Raw genomic sequence first — 26,204 nt, forward strand, 5'->3', positions numbered from 1 at the left:
AAAAAAAAAAAGGGCTCACTCTCAATTGGCAAGTTGACATTTCAGCTGCTTCCCTGCTCTCGGGACAAGATTTTAAAGCATGAGCTGGTGGACGAAATTTTAAACCATGCAGGCGCACCAAGGCTACTCGGAGGGGAGTTGGCAGAAGGAAGGAGGGTGGCCCTGAGAGATTTGGCATGTTTGGGGGATGATGACCGACAGTGAGTGCAGCCACCCAAAGTTAGAAATGATTCCCTCTCTGACAGCTAGACTGCACAACTGACACACTGTCACAGGAGGACCAGTGTGGGCCAGCACCTAGGGAGAACAAGGTGATATTTCCACACATGGACGTGCAATGCCTGCCTTCTGCTTCTCCTGGGAAGAAATATTACCAAGCCATAACGACTGGACAGGCAGACCACACATCTCGGGCCTCCAGGCCCAGCTCCTGAACTTCTGCTGCAGGCGTGAGACAACTGCATTTCTGAAGTTCAGGCAGAGAAGGACATGCGTGTTTGTGATCTAATTCTGCCTTTGAAATATTTGGTGTGTTGTGCTTTGGGTATTGGACTTGATGGCCTCTGAAGTAAGGGGTGCTCACCGATATTTGTTATTGTTTTTTACGTGGTTACATTCAGGGACTTAAGCAAATTCACACATAGGGATATGCCACTCAGTGCCCCAAACGTAATTTAAGGTAAGAACTTTGAGAGCTTGGGAGGAATTTGCATTAGTTTCAGAGACTAAGCTTTAATTCTCAGAACGTATTACCTGGTCCCTGCAGCTCTGGCTATGTCTGCAGTTTATAGGAAATGGCCTTCTGTGGGACTCTGGAGATGTTCACGCAGGAAGTCATGGAAAACTGCTGGTTTCAGGACTAACTCTCAGAAGAAGGGAGTGACCCGCTCCCATGGAAAAGGAAAAAGAGCAGGAAAGTATGTGAGAGCCCCAAGCAACTCAGAGACGCCTCCTTCTCCTAGAAAGTGAAAAGCCAAGCTTAGCTCTCACGGGATGGCTCTGAGGAGGAACTCCCTCCACCCCCATGACATAGTCTCAGGCCATCTCTACAAGGACCTGTCGACTGGCCAATTAGCCCTGGGCTGCTGGACAGTCACCGACTGGAAACCTCTCGGAGTGGAGCAGACAGAAGCACATAGCAGGGCCCCACCTGGAGGGAGAAGCAGCGTGCATTGCCCTGTGAGCAAACGTAAAATGGGACCAGATTCTTTTAATTCTTTCTTGGTGTGTGACCCAAGTCTGATATCAGCAGAAAGGACCTAACTTCACACAACCTACTGACTCCAGAGCAGATGACAGAAAGGAACCAGCACAATTACTCTGCCTCTCCTGCTCTGTGGTTTCTCCCTCTCCCTCAGCTCACTGTCGGCCCCCCTGGCCCTTGCTCTGACCCCAGCCCGTCTCCTGCAGACACAGCTTGAGACAGAGTAGGTCTTGGGTTCTGCCTGCACTCTGCACACAGACAGGAATTTGTGCAGGGCCACATTGGGGGAGATGAAATATTTTAAGAGCAGTATTTATGACCTCAGTCTGCAGATAACGAAAAACTAGCAAGATTTTATGTCAAGCTTTAAAATGGAAAATATCACCCCTCATTGGAAATACAGATTTCTTTCCTTCTGTCCCCGGCCCTCCAGCCTTTATTAGTGCTCATCAAGATTTCTGAGTCACCACCAAGGGGGACCTATGGTGATATCTGGCCAACTCTTGCAGATTTAGAGCTCTCAAGGAAAACAGACTTAGAAGGCCTCCTTTCAGAGTTTCCTGAACCTCTCGGACAGTCTGGAGCAGAAACTATTCCAGAACCCTTAAACAGCACAGCTGCAGCAGGAGGGGGACTCGTGAGGGACGCAGGCCTCTGGCTGGCTGCAGCTCCAAGTGCCACTGCCTCGAGAATTTTGCCCCTTGAGAATCTCAAGCCTGAAACTCCCAATCCTTTTTTCTTTTATTTGGTCTTTGAAGATGGAGTTAACACAAAGCAAATTTTTCAGTTTTGTTATGAAGGCAGTTTTAATGCAGCCACTGAATTCACACTGGCCGGTAGGTCTGTCCACACGCCCAGGATTCCAGGAATGTGTGCTCAAAGGCTTGATTTACATCAGCAAAGAGAATAGCTCATTTCTAATAATTGGGTTAAAACTAGATGTTCTTCATCGGAAAAGTCACCAAGATACACTCAAATACAATGCACACCATTAAAATTAGCTGCCTTGGCCAGGTTCATTTCTATATTTAGTCTTATGTTGCCCCCCAAATAAATCAGATCTATGCTGCCCAGGGCTACTAAAAGCAGTTTTAATAGACAGATGCAGGAATATGAACAACGGACACAAAAGCATATGAATTGTAAGAAAGGTTTCTGAAACCTATTGCCCTGGGCCTATCAAATAGAGTATTTTTGTTTCTTCCCTCTACTCTTAATCTTGGCCTTTATCCTAATATTTGATCTGGCATGTCTCAGAGCAGACTGTCCCAGGCACGGGGTTACTAATGCAAACATCAAAAGAGGCGTCACAGCAGGTGGGAGTGCCTGAGTCCTTCCTGTTGTGACACCAATTCTTGATGCTACAGTTGAGCAGACCAACGTTTGTTGGTTGATACTGTGGTTCCCAGGCCAGGACTTGATCTTGGTCAGGCATTTCCAACTGATTATAATCTTGTCTGTTACAAAAGGACAGAGTCAAAGATCAACAGAGATACAGAAATGGGGAGTTCCAATGGATGAGGAAGGGAGAGAAAGCCTGGAAGACCTCATGGAGGTGATAACATCTGAACTATGTCTTGCAGGATGAATAGGAGTTTTCCATAAGAAAACTCACGTGGAGGAGGTGGCTCGGTGCCTGTGGCTCAATCGGTTAAGGCGCCAGCCACGTACACCTAAGGTGGCGGGTTCGAATCCCCAGCCTGGGCTCACCAAACAACAATGATGGCTGCAACCAAAAAATGGCCGGACGTTGTGGCGGGCGCCTGTGGTCCCAGCTACTTGGGAGGTGGAGGCAGGAGACTCGCTTGAGCCTAGGAGTTGGAGGTTGCTGTGAGCAGTGAAGCCATAGCACTCTACCCAGGGGGACAGCTTGAGGCTCTGTCTCAAAAAAAAAAAAAAAGATCATGTGGAGGAGATAGGGAAGATCTAGGAGTTTATAGGGAGCAAAGAAATCTGAACCATGGTGGGAAAGGGTAACAGCCAGGCAGTGGCTAGAAGGTAGATTTCAGCCTGGACTGAGATCTTCGGCTGGGGATGAGAAGTGATAGAAAATCAGAGGCAGGGAGTGACATCAACCTCAGCTTGTAAGGAAAACCATACATGGTGACATTTGTGAAAAAATGAGGAGACAACTCATGGGTCCTTGTGACCACCTCTAAATGCTTAATGAGCTGCTGTTCCAGTGAAGTGAGCACCGTCCTGCACAGGCCTGGTCAGAACTGAGGCGAGCCCTGTTCTGCACAGGCCTCACGATCAGAGCTGACACCTAGCCTAATAACTGCAGGAGAAAGAACCCCACATCACAATGTTATAGCCAGAAGCCACTGAGGTAATATCTGACAGCTTTTGTGGCTGATAAAAGCGACTCATTTTAAGGGGCAGTGACTAATCCCCAAGACCCTTCGACTGGTCAGTGGAAGAACAAGGGTGAGCCAATCCTCCTGCCTCCAAGTCCTACGGCCACAACAGGTGCCCAGCAACAGCATGGCCATCTCCAGAGCAGGCTGTGGGTCTCTGGACATGTCCACTCACAGGCCGGTGACCGCCTGTCTGGATGCTCCAAAGAACGTGTGTGGCGGCCAGGTATTGTCTCTGGCACGCATGGCCTCTGAGACTGCTCTCAGTCTATGCTGCTAAAATTTAAATGAATGACCTGAAAATTAGGGCTGTGGAAAGTAGAGCTCTAATATTCACTAAAGAGAAGTCTAGGAATTCAGGAACAATGACTAGAATAAGAAGGCACGGAAAGCGTCATGGTTTCTTTATAATCCATCATGTTACCACTGCTGACACTGTGTTGGGGCTTTGCTCCTACACCTCATGCTGGGTGGGGACAAATCTTCCTTTCTGTTTTGGTTCCTACCCTGCCAACTAGAAACTGTGCTGTCCCCACAGAAAGGGACTAAGTGCATATGGGTGTGCCCAGAGCCACGGCAGAATGCCACCTGGACTCTGTCACAGAGCAGATTATAATAAACTCACAGCATTTTCATTCACTTAGGGCTATGCCAAGATACGACTCACCCACTTCTCTTCCCTCCACCTACACCCACCACACTTAAAAATCCTACATGCCCTTTAGGAATTCAGCCATTTATGTGGCCAACAATCATAGGAAAGGGGTGGAATTGCTTACCTCACCATTCCTATCTAGATCCTGAAGCTTCTCATTGCCAGAGAACCATAGATGGCAAATTCATTAATTAAAAGCTATTTTCTGGCTCTGGGTATGTCTGTTCTTTGAGAAGGAGATTATGACCTGTGGTAAGCAGAAAGTCAGCCTACATAACCCAAACCCAATTCTGCAGTGTGAGCTGGCTCTGAACCTGCAGCTAAGCTAATGTAGGCCAAGGCCTTACACGGCTGGTACCAGGGTGTGATGCTGGCTTTACTTAGGGGTCATCTCATGCCCCCCCCCAGTACCTGTTTTCACTAGTGTTACCATGGGCCCTCTTGGGTGGAATTCCTGGTCTATCCCTGTCCTCACATCCTCTTTCCCTCCCAAAATGCAGAGTTCCTTACCTCAGGTGTTACAAGGCAGTCACTCCTGCATGTGGCTTGTTTGGGGTGACCAGATTTTAACATCAGTAAGGCTGGACAACATGGGGGGGTGGAGGCGGGGGCGGGGGCGGGGTGAGGACGGGGCAGGGCAGGGCCTGACAACAATGCAAACTTTGATAAGCAGTTCTTGATAATCACTTCTCAACAATTATTTGTTATCATTATAGTTTAACATAAAATTAACAAAAATAATATAAAACTCATATTCTGGCAAAATAGCCACATGGCAGCTGAAAACCGTATATTCCCTTTCTGTTCTCCCACCTGGTTCGTCCATTCTTTCCAAAAATCGGGACTTTTTTAAAACGCCGCGGGAGGCGGGATGAGGGACAAATTGTTAAAAAGTGGAGCTGTCCCGCTGGTCACCCTAGGCTTGTTAGGAAAGAAAAGCAGCCCCGACTCTCTGTGGGTCTAGAGCAGATGGAAGAGATGGAGACACCACCACCCTCCTCTGATGACACCAGAGTTCAAGGATATCTCCTTAAACCATTTCTAGATACCTTATAGAGAAAAATGCCAAATGTAAAATCATAGTTCATAAAACCTGTGCATAGGATTTTAAGTAGCGGCGAAGACTCCCAACATCTTATGAGGGAATGAAGCAGGGACCTCAGGAGCATGGGGATCCGCTGGTGAAACTCTCAGGTGGAGATGCTTCCACTTGAGAGCAAAGAGAAGGGCTTTGAAAAACTGTGGGAAAAACATATTCCATGGAAATGTGTCTTAAAACTTTTCCATATGAAAAAGTAAACTATTTCTCCCCTCACAGCAGGAAAGGCTTGAGACTCTGCAACCTTGAACAGGCGGGCAAGTGGATGTATACACACTTTCCTCCCAGGCAGACTGAGCTGAGTCCCCGCATTGTACTTGTACAAAGGTGCCTTTCTGCACATGAAGGGCACTGCGCACTTTTCTTAAAAACATGTATTTATACATGAACACTTAGGGCATTACTGAACTAGAGAGGAGATGAAATGCGTTTTCAATCTTCTGACCTGAGACACCCATTTGCTCAGGCCTGGCCTGCTGACCTGAAGTATTTTCTGGTGAGAGATTCCATATATGCACAAGTGGGGGATGTAAGAAGGGAAAAACCATTTTAAGATGTTTTAAATTTATTGTTCATGGATACAAGTTTCCTTAGGAGACATAATATTTTTTTCTCTAGTCTAAAAAAATGAGTTGGACTAACCTCAAGAAAGCTGGGTTTTAATGTTTCTCAGACTGTTTCCAAGCAGACTAAAATACCAACAAATGATATCCATGGGGAGGGCCTACAGCTCACCGCACTTGCATGACTCATGCTGAGGACTCTACACACTGCAACGCAGTCACAGAACACACATGTGACAGCAGCAGACGCTTCACAGAGGCTGCCTGACCTGGGGTTATTACAGAGAAAGTGACGTCAGGGAGAGGAAGACCAGAGCGAGGGGCAGCAGAGCCTCACACTCCTTTGTGATCTGCAGGGAAAGCATTCTGGTGGTGGCTTCAGACACTCCGGTCGGATCAGTGTCTGAGCCAACGGTTTTAAGCACTTACTCAAATCCTCTTCACAGCAACACCTTTTGAGCCTAGAAAGATGAGTTGCAAACTTTTTTTTTTTTTTTAATAAGACAATGGAAGGAAGGAGCCATCAGAATAGTTGAGCTATCCTTACTCAAAGGGTCACAGTTAGAGAATGAATTTCATATAGCTGAAAGCGCATTGTAAATGGCCCCTATGATGAAATAATGTTTGCAAAGAGCTCTGATGATACCAGTTCCTACTGATACTGTTGCCACCACTTAAATCCTCATTGCCATCAGCAGCAGTGGCAGGCGGGGCCCTCCAGAGTGCCACAAGACCTGGCCTGCAGAGGCGCCTCTTGTCTGTCCTAAGATCAACTTCTTTCTATCAACAAAAGATAATGATGCTTGTCTGAATCACAGAAATGGCCATAAGTAAACTAATAAATGTAAGTCATTCTCATAACAGAATATTCAAATCACATCTTAAAGTTTCCATTTTACTCCAAATCATCACATGGGCATCTGAGGCAAGGGTGATAATATGCTCCCCAGTTAGTAATGATCATAACCAGGTCATCAGGGATTCAGTGCATGATATTTTTTTTTTGCAATTTAGCCTTTCAAGCTTTTGTGCTAGGACTTATTTCTTTTGCCTTGGAAACACAATACACTGGAATTTAGAAGTCATCTATCACCTCTCACCTTGCAGATAAGCAAGCTGAGGAAATAGACACTTCCAGCTGGGTGCTTTTCACAGCACTCCTTGAAAGGTTGTTAACAGTCACAGCATTTCTTTCCTGCCTTCCACCCCACCCCCTTTCCTGAACACCTCACCCAGGCTGTTGTCCCCTCATGGGGGCCCCTCTTGGCATGCCCAAATGATGGTTCTCAGCCTGCCAGAGTTCCCCAGCACTGATAGAACTGATCGCACTTTCTTTTTCTTCCTGAGACACTTTCCTTACTTGGCACTTGCTCTTCTGGGCCTTTCCTTCCACTGGACACTGCTTTTCTTCTCCACCCTGTGATTGCTGGTGTGCCCAAGGCCTGGGCACAGAGCTTGTCTGCAACCTCTTCTGTGGCATGGCTTCAGCTCACTTTGCCTTGTGTTTCTAGCTGCCTACCTGACATCTCCATACAGAAATCTATAAAAGCACCTCAAATTTAACATAGCCACAGACCTCCTATTTCTCTTCTGCTTCCCAAATTGTACCTCCCTCACCATGCACCATGTCTGCAAATAATACCAACGTCCCTCCAATTCTTAGACCAAACCCAGTAACCATCCTTGCTTTTCTTTTACATTCTAGATTTTACCCATTAGAAAATCCCATCATGTACATCTTGAATCCCCATCACTTCTTTTTTCCTCTTTTTCAAAAGAGGTCTTTCCCTGTACCCTTTCTAGACCACAAACAGGTCTAGAAATCATCTAACATCTTCTTGGTGCCACTGGACAACACCAGGTCTTATTCACCAGGCTGCAGAATCGTTCCTTTTTCAGAGACCCAGATGCCACCCCAAAACTTTCTGATACCCTTGTTTTGAGGTTCTGTGACTTGCTGAATCTCAGGACCTGAATTTGAAGGAAGTTCGCTATAATTTCCTTCCAGGATCACTCATCTTTCTGGACTTGAGATACAGAACAAGCAACACCTGGCTTCCTCTGAACACTACAGGTGAATTTTTCACCCACAAAATCTGGATTTAAGTAAGCACCCCACCTTGCATGACAACACAGACGGGGATGTGAACACTGGGACCTCATGCGACACAGAAGCCTGGCACTCTTGGTCACCAGAGGCCCGACCCCACATGGCATCAACAGCAGCCTCCCCACATGTCAGCTCAGAGCCTGTTCTTTTACTTTCCAAGGAGAATGAGTTTGAGGCTAACGTGACTGACATCTTCTCGCAGGCTTCCCTGGGGACCATCAGTGTGATGTCCAAGGGCCACTGCTGGGCAGGCATCCTTCTCACAGATGCAGTGCCTGTCACATCTTGCTTCCTCCACTGTCCACCTCCCGCGTAAGCCTCTATCACCTCTGGCCCAAACTACAGGGATCTACTCAGTGGTCTCACCCTCCTTCTCGCTACCCCTAGACTGTCCTCTACACTGCTGCCAGAGAGCTACTTAAAAAATTAAGTAGCTCATGTAACTCCCTTGCTTGGAATTTCCCTGTGGCTTCCCATCATGCACTGAGTGCACACCAGGCCCCTGCCTGGCCTGTGAGTGTCTGCTTATTTCTCCAACAGCCTCTTGTCCCCCACTCTGTCCCCCAGCCATGCCTCCCTCTCCAAGCCAAACTTCTCTCAAACAGGGCTTATAAACTTGATCTTTCTCTGCTGGGAAGTTCTTTCCCTAGATCTCCATATGGTCTTTGTATCTTTGGTCTTTGTGTATCACTCAAGTCCCTGCCCATATTTCACTTTCCTGATTGTCTATATACAAGAGACCCCTCTTTTCCACTGCCATTCTCTACTAGGGGTGTCCAACCTGTACCCTATATCCTGTCCATGTGGATGATTCGAGGCCTGTTTCGTTTATCTGTGGTGTCAAATACCAGGAAAATGATAAACAGACTTTTTTTTTTTGCTCATCAGTTTTTGTCTATGTTTATGTATTTAACATGTGCCCCGAAACAACTCTTCTTCCAATGTGCAGCAGAGAAAAATAACATCAGATACCCCCTGCAACCCTTCACACTAGTTTTTAAGTTCTTACTAATATCTCACTTTATGTTGTTTAATTTTGTTTACCTGTTGACTGTCTTCCAGACTAACCCACAGGAGGGAAGAGCCTCTGTCTGTCTCACTCCGTGTTGGGACAGTGCTCACATGGCTCCCAGGCCACACATGGCAAACACTCTTAGAATATCAATATGGTGTGTAAATAAAGGAAGGGCTTGGAGCTGGACGCTGAGCAGAACATGAGAACAACATAGTTCACTCTGAGGTACTCTGTAGTATCTTGGTTGAATCCTGATATTTCACTCTATCTAAACTCACAATTGTTTTTCTTCAGACCGTTCCCATATAAAAACCATCACCATGTAATGAGCTTAAGAAGCACCAAAATGGAAAATAATAGTCAGCATAACTTAACAGTATCTGGAAAGTAATGTTTGCAAAGCCACAATTAAGATCTTATCACAGATTTGTTCTGGAAGATGTTAATCGTAGTTTTACCATACAGCACTGGGGAAGATGCGTTCCCATCAGCTCCCCTAAATTAACATCAGCCACTACCTTAGGCATGAAGTAAGCTGTATGACAGAAGGGAGTAAGCTGAGAAGTAGACTCGCGTATCAGGATGAATGCACAGAATTTAACAGACACTGACAGATTTCTGTCTGCCTTTAAAAACACAGAATGGAAGAGCACTGACATTCTGCCAAAAAAAGTCAGCAGTAGATAAAGGCGCATCGAAATGCAGATTAGCAGTGATTTCTCAGAGCTTTTGTTATAGATCTCAATTTTCTCCAAACAATAAGGGAGAAAAGTATCCATGCACCTTTCTTAAATTTATACAAGGACAATTACTATATGCTTTAAATATTCAAGGGAGATAAAATTTCAATTAAAACAGCTCTGGACTTTGTATTTTTAGGTTTCTGGCTTTTTCTCTTTTAAAGTATTTGCGTTATTTTACTATTGTATGCCATGTGATATACACGTGCTGTATAACATACTGCCCCCAAACTTACTGGCTTAAAATACCAATGAACATTCTCTCTCATAGCTTCTCTGGGATGGGGTTCTCACAAAATGGAGGCTGACACAGAGGCTGAGTGGGAGGCTGCCTGCACTTTCAGACCAAGCTCTGTCACTCTTCTGCTGTACTCAGGTTACACGGACCAATTCTGAGTCAACAACGGAGCAGACAACAGAAACCAGGAGGCGAGGTTCACCAGGCCACCTTGAAGGCTGGTTTGAACAGAGCTGGTGTGAGCTCCTTCCTCTTAAATCCCTCCTGGCTCAAAAGGAAGAAAAAGAGGGAAGGAGGGTACAGGGAGGAAGGTCACTGGTAGAACTGCTGAGCTATCGGAATTTGGGGACAGAATAGGGTCTCAAATGTTAAAAGAATTAATTATATATTTATATGTACCTCACTTCCTCCTTCTACTTAAAATGACAGAGTAAATTGGGAGTTAGTCTACTCATAAGTGAAGTTGGCAGAATCTAATCTAGCATTCGCCATTTCTCAACAGTCAAGTGGCTACTGTATTTCCTGTGAGAATGAGTGATCAGAGTGTTCTAATTTCAACTAAGATTTGTCAAAATCCTTTCTCTGGCTTGCTCGCTTCATTGCCTCACTCCTGTACCACTCATGTTTCAGATGTTTCACCCCCATGAAAGCTCTGCTGAGCACAACCCCAGGCTCTTTCTTTCCCCTTCTCTTCTTTCTTATACTTCTCATTCTCTAAATTTCTCTTCAACATTATTTTGTAATTATTTACCCCATATGTTTTAAAAAGATTTTATATACTAGTATTAGGAATTTAAGTTTTGTAGTCAACTCTGAATCATAAATATAAATAGCAAAAAATTACTATATTTTCAAAGTCTACGTAAAGATACTGACACTGCCGTATTCATGGAGCAGTTATCAGCAATAACTATCATATGAAAACAGAAAAGAAAATTTTTTGAAAAAGAAAGCACAATTCCACCTAATCTCAGAACACAAGACTTTAAAAGTCCAATAGATTTTAAAAAGGTACAAATTCAGAATCATCTCACATACATGACTTGGCCAAGAAACCGAGCTCCATTCTACAGAAAAGCACAGTAACATTTGCGTTTTTATCCAAAAAGTTATGAGAACCAATTAGATTACTCCAAGCAATAAAAATCACTCGACTGTTTCTACCTTTGCACAGGGTACCAAGTGTCCAGAGCACTGACTGGCCACACTCTGGCCCTGATGTGCCCTCAAGCTCTGTGCATCCTCATAGCCATGCTTAAGGAAATGTACTTCTTTCATCTCCTTAGGCTGTGTGAAAATGACCAGGGTTCCCAGGCCACTGATTAACATGAAATTCCTTATGCCTGGCCCTCCACCCACTCTTTCTCTAGTATCCTAACCACTAAAATCACAACCAAAGATGGAAACTGTAAGTCACCACAGGAGGGAAACAGTGTTACTCAGTGTGTTTGCTAGCAGGTCACAATCTCTCAACCTGTTACACGCAGGGGAAACTTCCAGGCTGAGTTCAAATTTTGTGGAGAAATCATAAGGTTTCCAAGCCAATGTTAAGAATGACTCTATTAAGGAAAGTGACTTTTACATAGTCTGGGATGCTCCCCTGCGGCAGAAGCTTCAGATGAGGATGTCCAACCTTCAGGCTGAGGTCAGCACATCCAGCCCTCAGCAGAAGTGTAGAAATCAAGACAGGATGGTAAGGCAAATAAGACATGGTTTCACTGTCAGGAATAATTAATACTCAGTTCAGTTGTGGGGTTTATTCTTAACAGTGAAAAATACAGACATGATAAATGTTTTCAGGATCCAAAATTCAGACCCATGATGATGAACAAGATGGCCTATTTGAAACTACAGTGGCCTCCAGAAATTCAGCTGAGGAAATTCAGGGAAATTTAAGGGTGCACAGGGAAAGGGACCCAAGACCCCATCCTACAGAGCCAGTGGGACAGAGTGTCCAGGGGCCCATTTTACAGAGGCAGGGGGACAGAGTGTCCAGGGCCTGTGGCCAACTTTCCATTGTCTCATTTCACAAAGAAAAACCTGAGTCACAGGAAAGGCAAGTTGCTCTCCTGACCTCAATATCAGTGGGTAAGAGAAATATCATCAAGAATTCCAACACTCTGAATGATCATGACTGCTAGAATGAGAATAATTATTTTTGCCACTCATATTTTGCCTATGGTTTAGTATTATTCCAGACTCTTCACCACCACACTGCCTCTCAGGCATCAGGAAAAGTCAGGTTCTCTTCTCATCCGCTCCCACGTCATATTTCCCATCATGTTCACCTTTCAGAATTTACTTGTAATTGTTTCCTCGGAAAAGAGAAATATGGATGAGGGATGGAGGGACAGAAGAAAATGCTAATATCGTGTGGAGCTGGAAAATGTGGGTCCTGGGCCCTGGCTGGGATGGTGGTAATGATGATGAAGATACAGTTGCTATCAATTTTTAGGCATATAACCGGTCATAGGCTAAATGCCTTGCATAAATTTTTCTCATGAAATTTTTCCTACAGTGCTCTTGCTGTTCTTATCTTACAGGTGATGAAGGTGAAGCTCAGAGGGGTGAGTGACTGCCTCATTCAAGATCCTTGCCAAGTGCTCACTTCAGCAGCATATATACTAAAATTGGAATGATACAGAGAAGATTAGCACGGCCCCTACACAAGGATGACACGCAAATTTGCGAAGCGTTCCATATTTAAAAAAAAAAAAAAAAGGACCCTGCCAAGCTAGAGGCAGCCACAGAGTTCCAGCTGACTTGGGATCCCAAAGCCTGTGCACACACTCCCTGACTTAGGGCAGGGTTATGTCCCAACAAACCCATAGTAACCTGAAAATATCATAAATTAAAAGGCATTTAACAATTAATCTACCACCATCATCACTCAGCCTAGACTGCCTTAAACCTGCTCAGACATTAGCCAATAGTTGAACAAAATCACCTAACACAACATTTATTTATAATAAAGTATTGAGCATCTTGTGTGATTTATTGACGACTATACTGCAAGTGAAAGCCACAATGGGCCGTACGGGTACTCAGAGTGCAGTTTCCCTAAACTCATGCTGCTTTCACACTACCATGAAGTGGACAACATTGTAATTTGGACCCCCAACAGTGTATCACCCTATCCCCCTTCACATCTGCCAAGCCACTCAAGCTTCATGTGCCCTCTTGCCTCCTAAACTAACGGTGTCAGGACTCCTTTGATCTCTGTCTGAGGCCATGGAACTGGACTTGTGTGTCTCCTGTACTTCATCTTGTCTCTCTTGGGTTTTGCTCCATATTCTAGAGACACTGCAGGCAAGTCTGTAATAAGAACAAGGAGGGGGTGCAGGCACCCTGTAGACCATGAAGATGGGCTGGAGCAGACACACTTACCTCACTGGTCCCCACTCCTCATATTCCCCAGCAAGCCGAATGGATGCAGTGAACAGGAGTGGAAAGGAGAGGGGGCTGCCCAGGAGTCACCTGTCAGCAGCACTCTTTTCCCGGACATGTAGGGTTCTCACACTTGAAGTAGACACCCCACTCACTCCAGAAGTTGGCTTTTCACCTTGGAGAAGGCGATGCTGATTGTGATGACTGTGGTCATGTGCTACCCTGGGAGCTTTCCTGAGCAGAAGATCCCGCCCTCACATCTGTCTGCTCTTCCCTCTTTCCCTACTTTGCCAGGGAGAACAAAGGCAGAGCACCCTACTGGGCTTTCCGACTCACGCTTCCCTCTGGGGTTCCCCTCTATCTGGAGCAAAGATTGTTCAGACAATGGAAGTAAATTCCACTCTGGTGCAATTTCGAAATTTCCAAGTTCCCCTTATTTATTTTGTGCTTATTTTGGAAAATCTGGGAGATGTCCACAGACAGATACACAGAGGTCTCCTGAAGGATATTGTTAAAAGATTGCAGAACTGACTCTCAGTGAAGTCCAACTGCAAGCAAGCACTGACTCTCAGGCACCAGGCCAGGCCTGACCAAGAAAACACGAAAAAATAAACAAGAACAGTAAGTCAGAAGGCCCGGTCAGCACCTCATTCAAACTGCATCTGCAGCAGAGATGGGGTGACCATCTCCTGCTGAAGTTCTAAATTTAACTTTAAGCTACTCATAGACCTAAAATCATGAAACTGTTCACTTGCTAGGAATTGAACAAAATCACAGACTCTTGGCTTGGTGCCTGTGGCTCAAGCGGCTAAGGCGCCAGCCACATACACCTAAGGTGGCGGGTTCGAATCCCCAGCCCGGGCCCGCCAAACAACAATGATGGCTGCAACCAAAAAAAAAAAATGGCCAGGCGTTGTGGCGGGCACCTGTGGTCCCAGCTACTTGGGAGGCTGAGGCAGAAGACTCGCTTGAGCCCAGGAGTTGGAGGTTGCTGTGAGTGTGATGCCATGGCACTCTACCCAGGGGGATAGCTTGAGGCTCCGTCTCAAAAAAAAAAAAAAAAAAACACAGACTCTTAAGTTGAATGGAATTTTCAGAAAAGGACTGCCTGCCTTGTGATGACAGGATAGGAAAGTGAACCATGTTCAAATTACAAAATATTCAATGTATGTTGGCCACCTCTTTGTAACATTTTGTGATGAATGTTTTGTAAGTAAAAGTTCATTTAGCTATAATTTTCCATTTTCTCTACGTATGGTGACTTCAGGGGCAACTTTTAGGTCACCCTGTAGTAAGTTAGTATCTGAAGCATCAGAGAGACTTTGAAAAGAGAAGTCCTAGGGTGGGTACGTTCAACTGTTCCTGTCCTCGAGGGGCATGCTTATCCTTTTAGTCATAAGAATTATTGATAAGACAGTAAGAGAATGTCTTAATACTGCCATAATTTTTTAAACAAGGCTAGATTTAAAACATACAGTCTCCTCCTGAAAGTAACTTGTTTCAAATATGCCCTTTCCTTCCCTAGGGACAAATTTGGTGTCTATATTGAGCCAGAGGTCAGAGTTGAGACCATCTCCTTTGAAGGTTTGGCAAAAGCAGAAGCTGGGAGAGTGGAGCCAGGCTCAGTCAGGTACAAAGACAGATCTGTTCAAGACACGCTGGTATGGGGGCCACGGAGGACCCAGTAACACCTGCCAGGCAGCTGCAAAGAAACACAATTTCCATGTTCAAACCCATAAAGTCCTCTGAAGAGAAAAGTCCAGCCTCATATCACCATACTGCTTCCTCAGAAGGCCCCAGGACAGCTGAGCATACCAGGCTACTGGGCAGCAGGGGCCCAGGCCATGGACCTGTAGGTTTTACTCACTTCATAAAGACAGAGACCCAGTGAGGCCAGGACACAGTGAAATGCACCTCTGACAGATGGAAAAAGAAAGTCAGCTATTGCTTCAGTCCCCTGCGAACTCATCTACAGTGTTTCTGTTCACTCTCCAAGATTTGTCCAATGTGAGCTTTCTAGGGCCACTGAACCACATCAGAAGCAGCACTCATGGTCCACATTTTTGCAGAATGAATTGCTCTGCCCTCCATTGTTCTTATCAGATTACTCACATGCTCACACACACATACACGTGCGGGCACACACATGTATACACACTCATGCACACACATATACTCACATACACACACTCACACACGTGCACATACTCACTCCATACACACACAAAATATAAGGAAAACATTTTTTCCAGAATGTGGACCTCCTCAGTAGCTCAGAAGCCAGCGACATACTACAGATAAAGACAAATTAGAATAGTTTTCTCAACTGTCACTATTCTTTTTATAAATTCTTCCATTTTGGGTGTCTCAGACACTCTGATCCAGCAGTGTCCTGGATCAGAGCTATCCACCAACCAGAATTTGATCTGGTTAAACGGAAATGAGGCATACATAAGGACCGATCATGAAGCCAGTGGGAAAAACTTGGGATAAAGTTAATCAAGCCCATATCACACATAACATTCTTCTCTATTAAGCAAAGGTCACTTTCTTCAAGATACTATTTTGAGCAAATATGATTTCTACAATTTTGCAAGACTGAAGTTAATTAAACAGCGTAGCAAAATGGAAAACAGATGTCACAGAACATTTTTAAAAGATTTTAATGACATTCAGCCTGTTTTCTTAAACTCATTTGCAGTTGCTGTTGTATCCTGCACTTAAGTTCTTGAGTGGTTAGAATGGGAGGATTTATATCAATTTCATATGACAGGCAGGAAAAAAGCTATTCAGAGAAGAGCTGGTGGAAGGGCCTTGCAGAGATGTTTATTTCCACAACCCAACCAGCTCTTTTGGTTTAAACTCTTGAACTCTTTAAAATTAACGTTTTCCATCTTTCAAACGAACTTTCCATACCACCAATTCTGATGCTAGCTTTTTTTTTTTTTTTTTGTCAAGACAGAATTCTACCCTGTTCCTGCCCTGAGCAGAGTGCAATGGCGTGACAGCTCACTGGAACCTCAGACTTGGGCTGTCGGCATCCTGCTGCCTCGGCCTCCAAAGCTGCTGGGATTACGGGTGCTCGCCATGGTGCCCAGCTGGGCTTTTCCATTTTTCTTGTGAGTTGGGGTCTCACTCTTGCTCAGACAAGCCTTGAACTCCTGAGCTCAAGCAATCCTCACAGTGCTGGGATTACAGGTGTGAGCCACTGTGCCCAACTCTGATGCTAGCTTTTAATGGTCCTTTCTGGGAATCTCATACTCAGTTATCCTGAAAGTACCTGCTGGGTTGACTAAGAAACTTAGTATCTGTCAATTCCACCTTAGATGAAAATCACAGCATGTGAAATGTTTGGAGATGAAAGTCACAGTTAATTTAAATGTAGGCATCCACGGTTTGGTTTTTAACATATTTTTTCAAACATTTGGGGAATTTCATATCCTAAATTCAAAACTACAAGTTTCTCTTTAAAGAATCAAAAATGTCAGCTCAGCAACCATAGCACAGTGGTTACAGCTCCAGCCACATACATTGAGGCTAGTGGGTTCAAACCTGGCTTGGGCCAAACAACAACAGTTGTTGCCAAGCAACAGTGACAACTGCAACAACAACAACAAAATAGCCAGGCACTGTGGCGGGCACCTGTAGTCCCAGCTACTTGGGAGGCTGAGGCAAGAGAATCGCTTAAGCCCAAGAGTTTGAGGTTACTGTGAGCTGTGACCCCATGGCACTCTACCGAGGACAACATAATGAGATTCCATCTCAAAAAAAAAAAAACAGAATCAAAATGTCAAGTTAGACTGGAGGGATGAGGTAGCAGCCTTACTTTCTTTTTTTTTTAGATGGAGCCTCAAGCTATCCCCCTGGGTAGAGTGCCATGGCATCACAGCTCATAGCAACCTCCAACTCCTGGGCTCCAGCCTCAGCCTCCCAAGTAGCTGGGACTATAGGTGCCTGCCACAACGCCCGGCCATTTTTTGGTTGCAGCCATCATTGTTGTTTGGTGGGCCCGGACTGGGGATTCGAACTCGCCACCTTAGGTGTATGTGGCTGGTGCCTTAGCTGCTTGAGCCACAGGCGCCGAGCCGAGCCTTACTTTCTTAACAAAATATATTCACGGAAGGAAAATGGAGAATAACCAAGTAGGAATTATAGTCTTGTCACGACTTTTCTTCTTTTGTAATTCATCTTTTAAAATATCTCTTAAAATGTTTCCTGGTGTTTGAAACCATCTGATCATTACTGACATATGTCCCAAGGAGCACCACAAAATTTACAAGGACAAATACTTTTATGTAGTAAGCTCAACTATCTACTACAGGCATCCTCAAACTGCAGCCCACCTAGGACATTTATCCGGCCCACTGGGTGTTTTTGCCACCGCTGCCTGTCCTGCTTAGCAGCCGACTCATCCCGGGGCCTGCAGTCCCGCTCGCCAACGGTCTGAGGGACAGTGAACTGGCCCCTGTTTAAAAAGTTTGAGGACCCCTGATCTACTAAAATAGTATGTGTCATTTGTTTCAAGACCCTGCTGACATTGTAAGAGGAAGCAATGAACTGTCATGCTGCCTGTTGTTCATAAAAGCATCCCCGTAACCTGCAGGGAGGTGGGCTCGCTTGTCTTGGGCAGTGGCTGGTTTCTGGTGGTGCCTGTAAGGTGTGCATGATGGACAGGCCACAGCTTCTGTGCTGGTTACCAACACAAGGGCCTCTTCCCGACCTTGACTCTTATTTTACTGATATGAAGTATTTGTGCATGTTTGTGGGGAGCATGTGCAGTCCTGTTACGTGTCCAGGCTGCACAATGATCAAATCAGGGTGCTCCGGGCATTCATGGCCTTCAGTGTTTGTCATTCCTGTATGTCAGTAACATTTCAATTCTTCTCCTCAAGCTATTTCTACATGTATAATATATTGCTGTTACCTACAGTCACCTTGCTCTGCTACTGAACCTAAGAACTTGTTCCTTCTACTTAACTGCATGTTTGAACAGACAAGCCCAGCCCCAGACAACAGGGTGCTTATCACAGTGCTTGGTGGGCACAGGAATTAGTACAGAAACTATGGAAAACAGTATGGAGACTTCTTAAAAATCTAAAAATTGAACCAGCAATCTCACCACTATTTATCCAAAGGAAAGGAAATCAGTATGTCAACCCACGCCTCTGTCGGTTGTCACATCACAGTAACAAAGACATGGAATTAACCAAGTGCTCACTGGCAAATGAGCGGATGCAGAAAATGAGGCAAAGTACTATTTGGCCAGGACAAAGAATGAAGTATTGTCATTTACAGCAATGTGGATGGAACTGGAGGTCATTACGATAAGTGAAATAAGCCAGGAGCAAAAGACAAACATTGTTCATATGAGGGGGCTTAAAAAGTGGGTCTCAGGGAGGTGGAGAGCAGAATGACAGACGCCTGTCTGGATTTTACAATTAGATGTCTTTTGCTCTTTTTTCTAAGACAGCTTTACAACTTAAGCTACGTATTCAACACAAACTGTATAGTACTTATGAATGTTGCCATTTACAACTTGAAATATATGACTAGGCCTTAATATAAAAAATACAAAAGACAATGAAAACCAGAGTAACTGATTTGCTCTTAGTGGGAGCAGGTGTAAATGTGAGTCTCAGAAGGATTAACACAGGGAGGGATGGGAGGCAGGGTGGTCAGTCTGAATGTTGTGAGCACTTGAGAGATGTCCAGGCCTATGACAGGGCGTGAGCATTAGAAAGGGAAAAGTAGAACTCACAAGAAACAAACTAAAAATTATCAGACACTGTGACTGCCTATGACATTTGTGCACACAAGTTCCATGCACATGCCCTCTGCCCCCTCATGTCTCTGATCTGCCCCCACCCCCATCTGTGATCAAGTCACAAATGAGGTCATGGTTACAGAAAATGACTCTGGAAGCATAATTGACTCCAAACCCTGACTAATAACAAGCTTTAAGTTCTCCTTTTTCCAATCCATTTCTGGCCACAAATCAATGAAAAGTGACAGTGTCTTGAAAGTTGAGGGACAGGACAGAGGTAATGTGGTTTTCCAGTGAAAAAGAGCAGTCAGATTCCTTCCATGCTTGGAATTCTCAGACTATACTCCTCTGAGCATAGTCTCACCTCAGGAGATGTGCTGGGAGGCAGATGAGCCACTTGACTGGTGTGTCCTGCACAGCATGAAACCACTGCCATGGCCTCTCAGCAAGTCACCCTGTCCTGTCCTTAGCCTTTAAAGCCACAGCACCGAACTACCGGTAAGTTGTACCCTTGCAAGGGTTAGAGGTATGGGCTGAGTTATTCCTTCTTTTTCTTATTTGGTCTTAATCTGTTCATGACTAACAGAGTCTCCATAGACACAGGGAACAAAAAATTCTACCAACAGGTTCTCTGCAAAACTAAGAACAGTAGCTGACCACCTCTTCACACTGACCCTACACTGATCACCTCTTCACACTGACCCCCTCCTACACTGACTACTTCCTTAAGTTGACCCAATATTCTTTTTAAAAAAAATTTTTTTTTTTAATTTCAGGTTAAAGTGAGGGTACAAACAACTAGGTTATAATGTTTGCATTTGTTAGGTAAGGTCTCTGCTGTAGTTTTGTCCCAAACCCAGGAGGTGTGGCACATACCCTTATGTTGGACCCAGTAGGTGGAAGCTCACTAATTCCCTTCCCTCCTCCCCTCTCTCCCTTCTTTCTTCCCCCTCCCAACTTGAATTCATTTAGGTCTTTCTCTTGTGTAGGCCTGTATTAGATCATCTATTGGGTACACTGGATACTCGCTTTCCCATTCTTGAGATACTTTACTAAGAATAACATGTTTGAATTCCATCTAGGTTAATACAGAGGATGTAAAGTCTCCATCTTTTTAAAGTTGACCCAATTTTCACAGACTGGACATGTACCACATGTGCATGTCAGGCAGGAGGCCTAGCTCCTTGTGACCACCTCCCTGTGTAAATCAGCTTGTTACGACCCTTAGCGGTCACCTTACAGAGGTTCCACTGTATACACTGAAGGACTGACAAAGCTGCCACACCTTATCGGAAATGACCAGAAGCTAAGGAATGCAGAAAAGGACATCAGTTAAGAAAGCAGAGTCCTATTTTGTTCTCATTGCAAAACACCTTGTTAGTAAACTGTCTTAGAAAAAGAATCAGCACCGGTGACTTGTGTTGCCCGCTGAGCAAAGTGAGTGTGTGCACATGGAAGGTCCTTTCCACACCCTTGTTACCGACATAGCCAATGTCACCTCCTAATGTGCCCTGGCTCAAACATATCATTACTTTCATCTAATTTTACTTAAAAAAAAAAAAAAAGCAGACCCTTAAATACATGTGACTGCAAGAATCTGTGTTAACTAAGAGGTGTGAGTGCTGTGTTAACTACCCTCCGTTCCAGTCTTCTGAAGACAACTGAGGAGCACGCCTAGCATGGTAAGCCTTGATCCTAGAGATCAGATTAAGTTTAGGTGTTTAAAAGAAAAAACAAAACCTGGCATTTTTTTTTATATGCATAGAGTGTTATATGCAAATATGGTCCCCAATTTGCACATCACAACAGTGCCTTTAAAGCACCTAAAGTTGCCTTTTGAAGGCATGAGGTTATAGATGCACACATGTGTGAGCATATGTACACACACACAAGCATGCTTGTGCACGTCCTCACCCTGCTGCCCCGTCAGATTAAGCTCCTGTTTCCTGTCTTCAAATGTTTCACTCTTCTTGTTAAAAGCCACTCCCCACCCATTATCCCTCCTAAGGGCTTGCTCCTCTCTCCCTTCTCTTCACCACAATCAGCACATTTTGACACTGAAGTTACTGGGACGAGAAGCCTGAACTTTTGGATCAATTTCTATGACTGTCCTACAGCACATGTGGCAGGTGCTGCCCCACCCAATGAGTCCTGATTCCTCAGACAGTGAGTGAGTCCCTGAGAGGCCAGGAAGGAGCAAAGACCAGCCTTCCCCAGTCAGGGCAATGCCATCCCACATGCTCACCTTCCCAGTCTTTCTGGGAATTAAAAATTGATCTGACACAGGTTGTGGTCAAGGGCATATAAGAAGAAGTCTGTTGGAAAGTGTTTTCTTCAGAATGAAGTAAACGGAGTCCCACAAAACTCACTGCATCTGCCCCATCCCTCCTGCCCTGGAGGTGGTGGGTGGCTTCAAGTCCAGGTGGCCAGAGCTGTTTGGTGACCACAAGGACAGACCTGAGACTCCAAATGCACCTGAAATCTCTGAGCCTAAACTAAGGGTCAGCCACTAATACATACATATTTTCTTACACATCCTGTTTTCCGAGGGTTGTGCTCATGTTGCCTGGCTTTAAGGAACTTTGTGCTCACTTTTACTTTTTAACATTTCCAGTAAACCTGTGTCTTATGAGCTTCCAGAGGTGTCCCCAGCCTTGGAGCAGACACAGTGGAGGAAGGGTTGGCTTCTTCACAGGAGGCTCTTCAGTGTCAGTCCCTGTTGTTTAAGGACTGCCCCAAACTGGACACACTAAATTTCTTCTGTACATAAGGATTCAAGCCCTCTCTGGATCATCTCTAGACTTGATTATTACTTATTACACAGCACTAACTCTAAGTCAACTAGTTACTTGTTAACTGAGGGAGAAAGAGGAAGCAGGAACTTCAAGAGAATTTGACAAGAAAAATCTTTGTCAGGAAATCTTGTGACACTTCATACACATGATACTATGTATGAACGGTTTGCTCAGACGCCAGAGACATGAATGAAAGTTCTTGGTGTATGTTCCTTTGCACTGTGTTCTGTCACAGGGCAAGATGCAGTGAATTCAGAAATACCTCACTAATGACATCTTAGTTGGCTGTTAAAACAAAATGCTTGGAGGCCTCCAGCATTTCAAAGCACAAAGCATGACCAGTAAGTTGGTTTTCAGCCTTTAGTTGTGGGTGTGCAGTGAGGCCCACCAAATGCTCTGCACCATGCTTTCTGCGGGTGTCTGAGCTGTGTGGGGAGTGCTGCCTGCCAGCCTACAGGGCCCACCTCCACAGCCTGATCCTGCCTCCCTCTTCTCTGAGACTCCGCTCAATTTCTAGAAACTCCAGGGTGACTGGAATAAAAGCAAAAACTTCTTCTATCTGGCCAATGATTTTTCTATTAACATTTTTCATTGCCATTTTTTTTTCCTTAAGGTGGAAGAAAAGCCAGCACAACAAAGGAAGAATTTACTTGCAATTGTTTGCAAGTTTTGCAGATTGCTTATTTCAGAAACTTTCTATGCTTATAGTCAAATAACAAAAGATTCACTGCTAATCTCCTCATTAGTAAGAGGAACAAAATGATGGCAGGTAATAGTGGTTTAGTACGCCCTGTGCCCACACTATTTCATAGGACTACAGTCCTGGGGAGTGGGGCACTGTCGCCACTGTCTTTTACTAAGGGAGAAACCTAGACCCAGTGGCACTGAGAAGCTTATCCAAGGTCACCCAGCCTGGGTGTGGGGGAGGTCTGTCTCTGTCCTATGCTGCTTTCTTTGGCTGAAAAGAATTTTCTTCAAAAACAAGCCCTGAAATCACAGACACCAAGTAAGACTCTTAAACACAAAAACAAGGACTCAGCCTTCTTCTGGAAACGTAATTAAATGTTACATTCACCAACACAGCAAACCACCATTCCCCTAATACCTAAGGATCCAGCACTAAATATTTACATGAAGAAATTGTGAGGAAGATGACATCAAAACATTATTCCTTAGTTAAAAGCTTCATACCTCAGGAAATTTCTTGATTGGACTTCCCACTTCAGGGAGGGGTAGTTTCTGAAATGATCCAAGACCAGCACCGGGAAGTCACCGCTTCTCCTGTTTATGAGGAGTCGATGTCTGCAGAGCCAAGACTGCAGAATTAGGACTTCGTTACCCCAACATTCCTTACTGATCGTGCTCCAAAGCCCTATTTCTTTCCCCTAGTGTTTCGAAGGCCCCTTGGTTCTATACGTTGCACTTTCACTGTTACCAAACTGCTTTGTTATGTAACTAGACTTCTCAGATAATGAAACTCTCTTATTCAGAGACTAAAGCTGGGCATATTATACCTTCAGAATCAGAAGCAGAATGATGCCGCTTCCCAACATTAAACCTCAAAAAGAAGGCTTCTGGATTGCACTGGAGCTGATTTAGGGGTTGACCATTCTTCTACAAAATGTGTGTAATGGTAAAAGATGTGTAGAATTTCATGTATATGTGTGTATCTATGTTCTTGACAAAACGATCTTAGAGACCACAGAGTATAGATTACTCAAACGTAATAAAGCTCTCATCCCTTTCACCTTTGGGTTCTTGGCGCCCAGCACCACCCAGCACTTAGCAGATACTAACTTAACAGAGAGGGGATGGGAAATGTGTTAGATTTTAAAATACATTTGTGTACAAGTAAGGACTCCCTTGCAATTGCTTGATGATTACCTCTCTTTGGTCCTTTTTACTTATTTTGCCTCTCTTCAATTTGCCCTTTATGTTTATTTTGTTTTTTAATCTACTAGGTAAGACTTCTACCAGAATCTAGGAAACCCCTAACTAGCGGAGGCTAAAAATGGGAAAATGTTCAGCTTCCAAGTTCTACTGACCATGACACACACTGGAGTTTAAGCCATAGTCCACCACAAACATGGCAGGAAGGAGCAGCACAGAAGCTATCTGGCATCTGGGGTGTTGACATGTCGAGTGACACACTGGGACGTAGCAGTCTGGCTGCACAGCTGCCACTGACAGGACAAAGGAGCACCTGGAGACTGCAAACGTCCCCTCTTCCTCCAAATGTCTCATTTTCTAAACCGTGCTTTAAAAGTAGGATGTTAATTAAACAAGACCAGCTCGGCGCCTGTGGCTCGAGCGGCTAGGGCGCCAGCCACATACACCTAAGGTGGCAGGTTCAAATCCCCAGCCTGGGCTCGCCAAACAACAATGATGGCTGCAACCAAAAAAAATGGCCAGGCGTTGTGGCGGGTGTCTGTAGTCCCAGCTACTTGGGAGGCTGAGGCAGGAGACTCACTTGAGCCCAGGAGTTGGAGGTTGCTGTGAGCGTGATGCCATGGCACCCTACCCAGGGGGATAGCTTGAGGCTCTGTCCAAAAAAAAAAAAAAAAAATTAAACAAGACCCAGGAGAACTGAGGAAGGAGTTGAATTAACGTCCATGAACTTTCCTAAAGTAATTCTATCCCAGAGGGTTTCCGTCCTTCCCTCCCTCCCTCCCTCTCTCTCACTCTCTCTCTCTCTTTTTTGAGATGGAGTTTCACTATGTTGCCCTCAGTAGAGTGCCATGACATCACAGCTCACAGCAACCTCAAACTTTGGGGCTTAAGTGATTCTCTTGCTTTAGCTCTCAAGTAGCTGGGACCACAGATGCCTGCCACAATGCCTGGCTATTTTTGTTGTTGTTGTTGCAGTTGTCATTGTTGTTCAGCTGGCCTGGGCTGGGTTTGAATCCGCCAGCCTGGCTGTACGTGGCTGGTGCCCTACCCACTAAACTACAGGCACCGCCCTTGTTTAATTCTTTATATCCATTCAGCTTATACAATAAATGGTGTCAGTTGGAGAAGTGCTATAAAACCCTGGCACAGCTATGCTCTGAAAACAGAGTCCTGTGGTACCTCCAGGAAGAAAGTTAAGCAGAATAAACAAGGCTGCTCTAAAGGTAGGAGAACTTTCTCTCCCTCTTCCTTGGTCTGTTTTTGCTTTATTCATTCAAATCGTTTTTGACCATCTACTAATCATCAGGTCCTGATGACAGAGCAATGAAAACAAGACAGACAAGTTTCCCACTCGAAAAGGGCTTACATTGTGCGGAGAGCCGCAAAGCAAAAATTAAGTCAATAACTATCAGAAATAGTCACAGGAGATTCAGTAATTAATAAGGGTGATTTACTGGCAAATGGCTGCTGTGGACAGTGTGGCCAGGAAAGGTGGTGACACAGGCTGAGATGTGAAAGACCAGAAGCAGCAGCCACTGGAGATAGGATAGGCCGACAGGAGACATGTCTCCAGGGAGGAGAACATTCCAGGCCAAGAAACAACTTGTACTGCAATTTGTGTCTAGAAGTGGGGGACCGTGAGGAACTTCCAAATATAGAAAGGCTGGTGCAGTGAAGTCATAAAGAAAAGGATATAGGCTGTGATTCCCTTCTCTTCTCTCCCTCAAATACATCCTCTCTTATTCCCCCAGGCGGAGGGAAAAGACATTTCTCTGATTTCTATAGTGCTTATTACTGCTTGTTATTTTGAAGATGTGGTTTCACTTTTATAGCCTAGTACTGGACTGAGGTAACACTGAACACCCCTAGCACCTCAGAACACAGCAGGGATGAGTTTATTGGACATGCCTTCCTTGGGGCAAGATTTGTACAAACAATTGGATGTCGGAAGGTGGGACTGAGAAAAAGGAGAAAGGGAAAAGCAAAGGTTGTAAAATGTAATTATTTTGTAAAGGCTGATTCAGCCTGAAATCTTTAAGATAAGAAAGAATAATACTTTTGTTTATCTTTTTTGTTTTTTGCAGGGTTTTTTTGGGGCAGGGGGCTGGGGCCGGGTTTGAACTCACCACCTCCAGTATTTGGGGCCGGTGACCTACTCCTTTGAGCCACAGGTGCCACCTGTCTTTCTCTTTAGCAGCTGGGAGAAGAAAAGTAGTGAGGATAAGAGCGAAGGAAGCTTTTGACTTAGCATATAAAATTCTGAAAATCATTTGATTATTATCCCACTGTAGCTCAAGTGGCTAAGGCGCCAGCCACATACACCTAAGGTGGTGGGTTCGAATCCAGCCCAGGCCCGCCAAACAACAATGATGGCTGCAACCAAAAAA

At 44.8% G+C, this 26,204-nt stretch overlaps 1 protein-coding gene and 1 non-coding gene across 2 annotated transcripts in view; one reads left to right on the forward strand and one right to left on the reverse strand.

Moving 5' to 3' along the window:
• PALLD (palladin, cytoskeletal associated protein) overlaps nt 1–26,204 on the reverse strand; it is a 240,054-nt gene that overhangs the window by 85,839 nt on the left and 128,011 nt on the right. The window lies entirely within an intron of this gene.
• LOC111722704 lies at nt 12,582–12,688 on the forward strand. Its single transcript, XR_002771408.1, has one exon. It is a non-coding gene; the product is annotated as a U6 spliceosomal RNA (small nuclear RNA).

This window comes from Otolemur garnettii, unplaced genomic scaffold (genome assembly GCF_000181295.1).
Source record: "Otolemur garnettii isolate 467f Iridium unplaced genomic scaffold, OtoGar3 scaffold00324, whole genome shotgun sequence".
NCBI classification, from domain to species: Eukaryota; Metazoa; Chordata; class Mammalia; order Primates; family Galagidae; genus Otolemur; species Otolemur garnettii.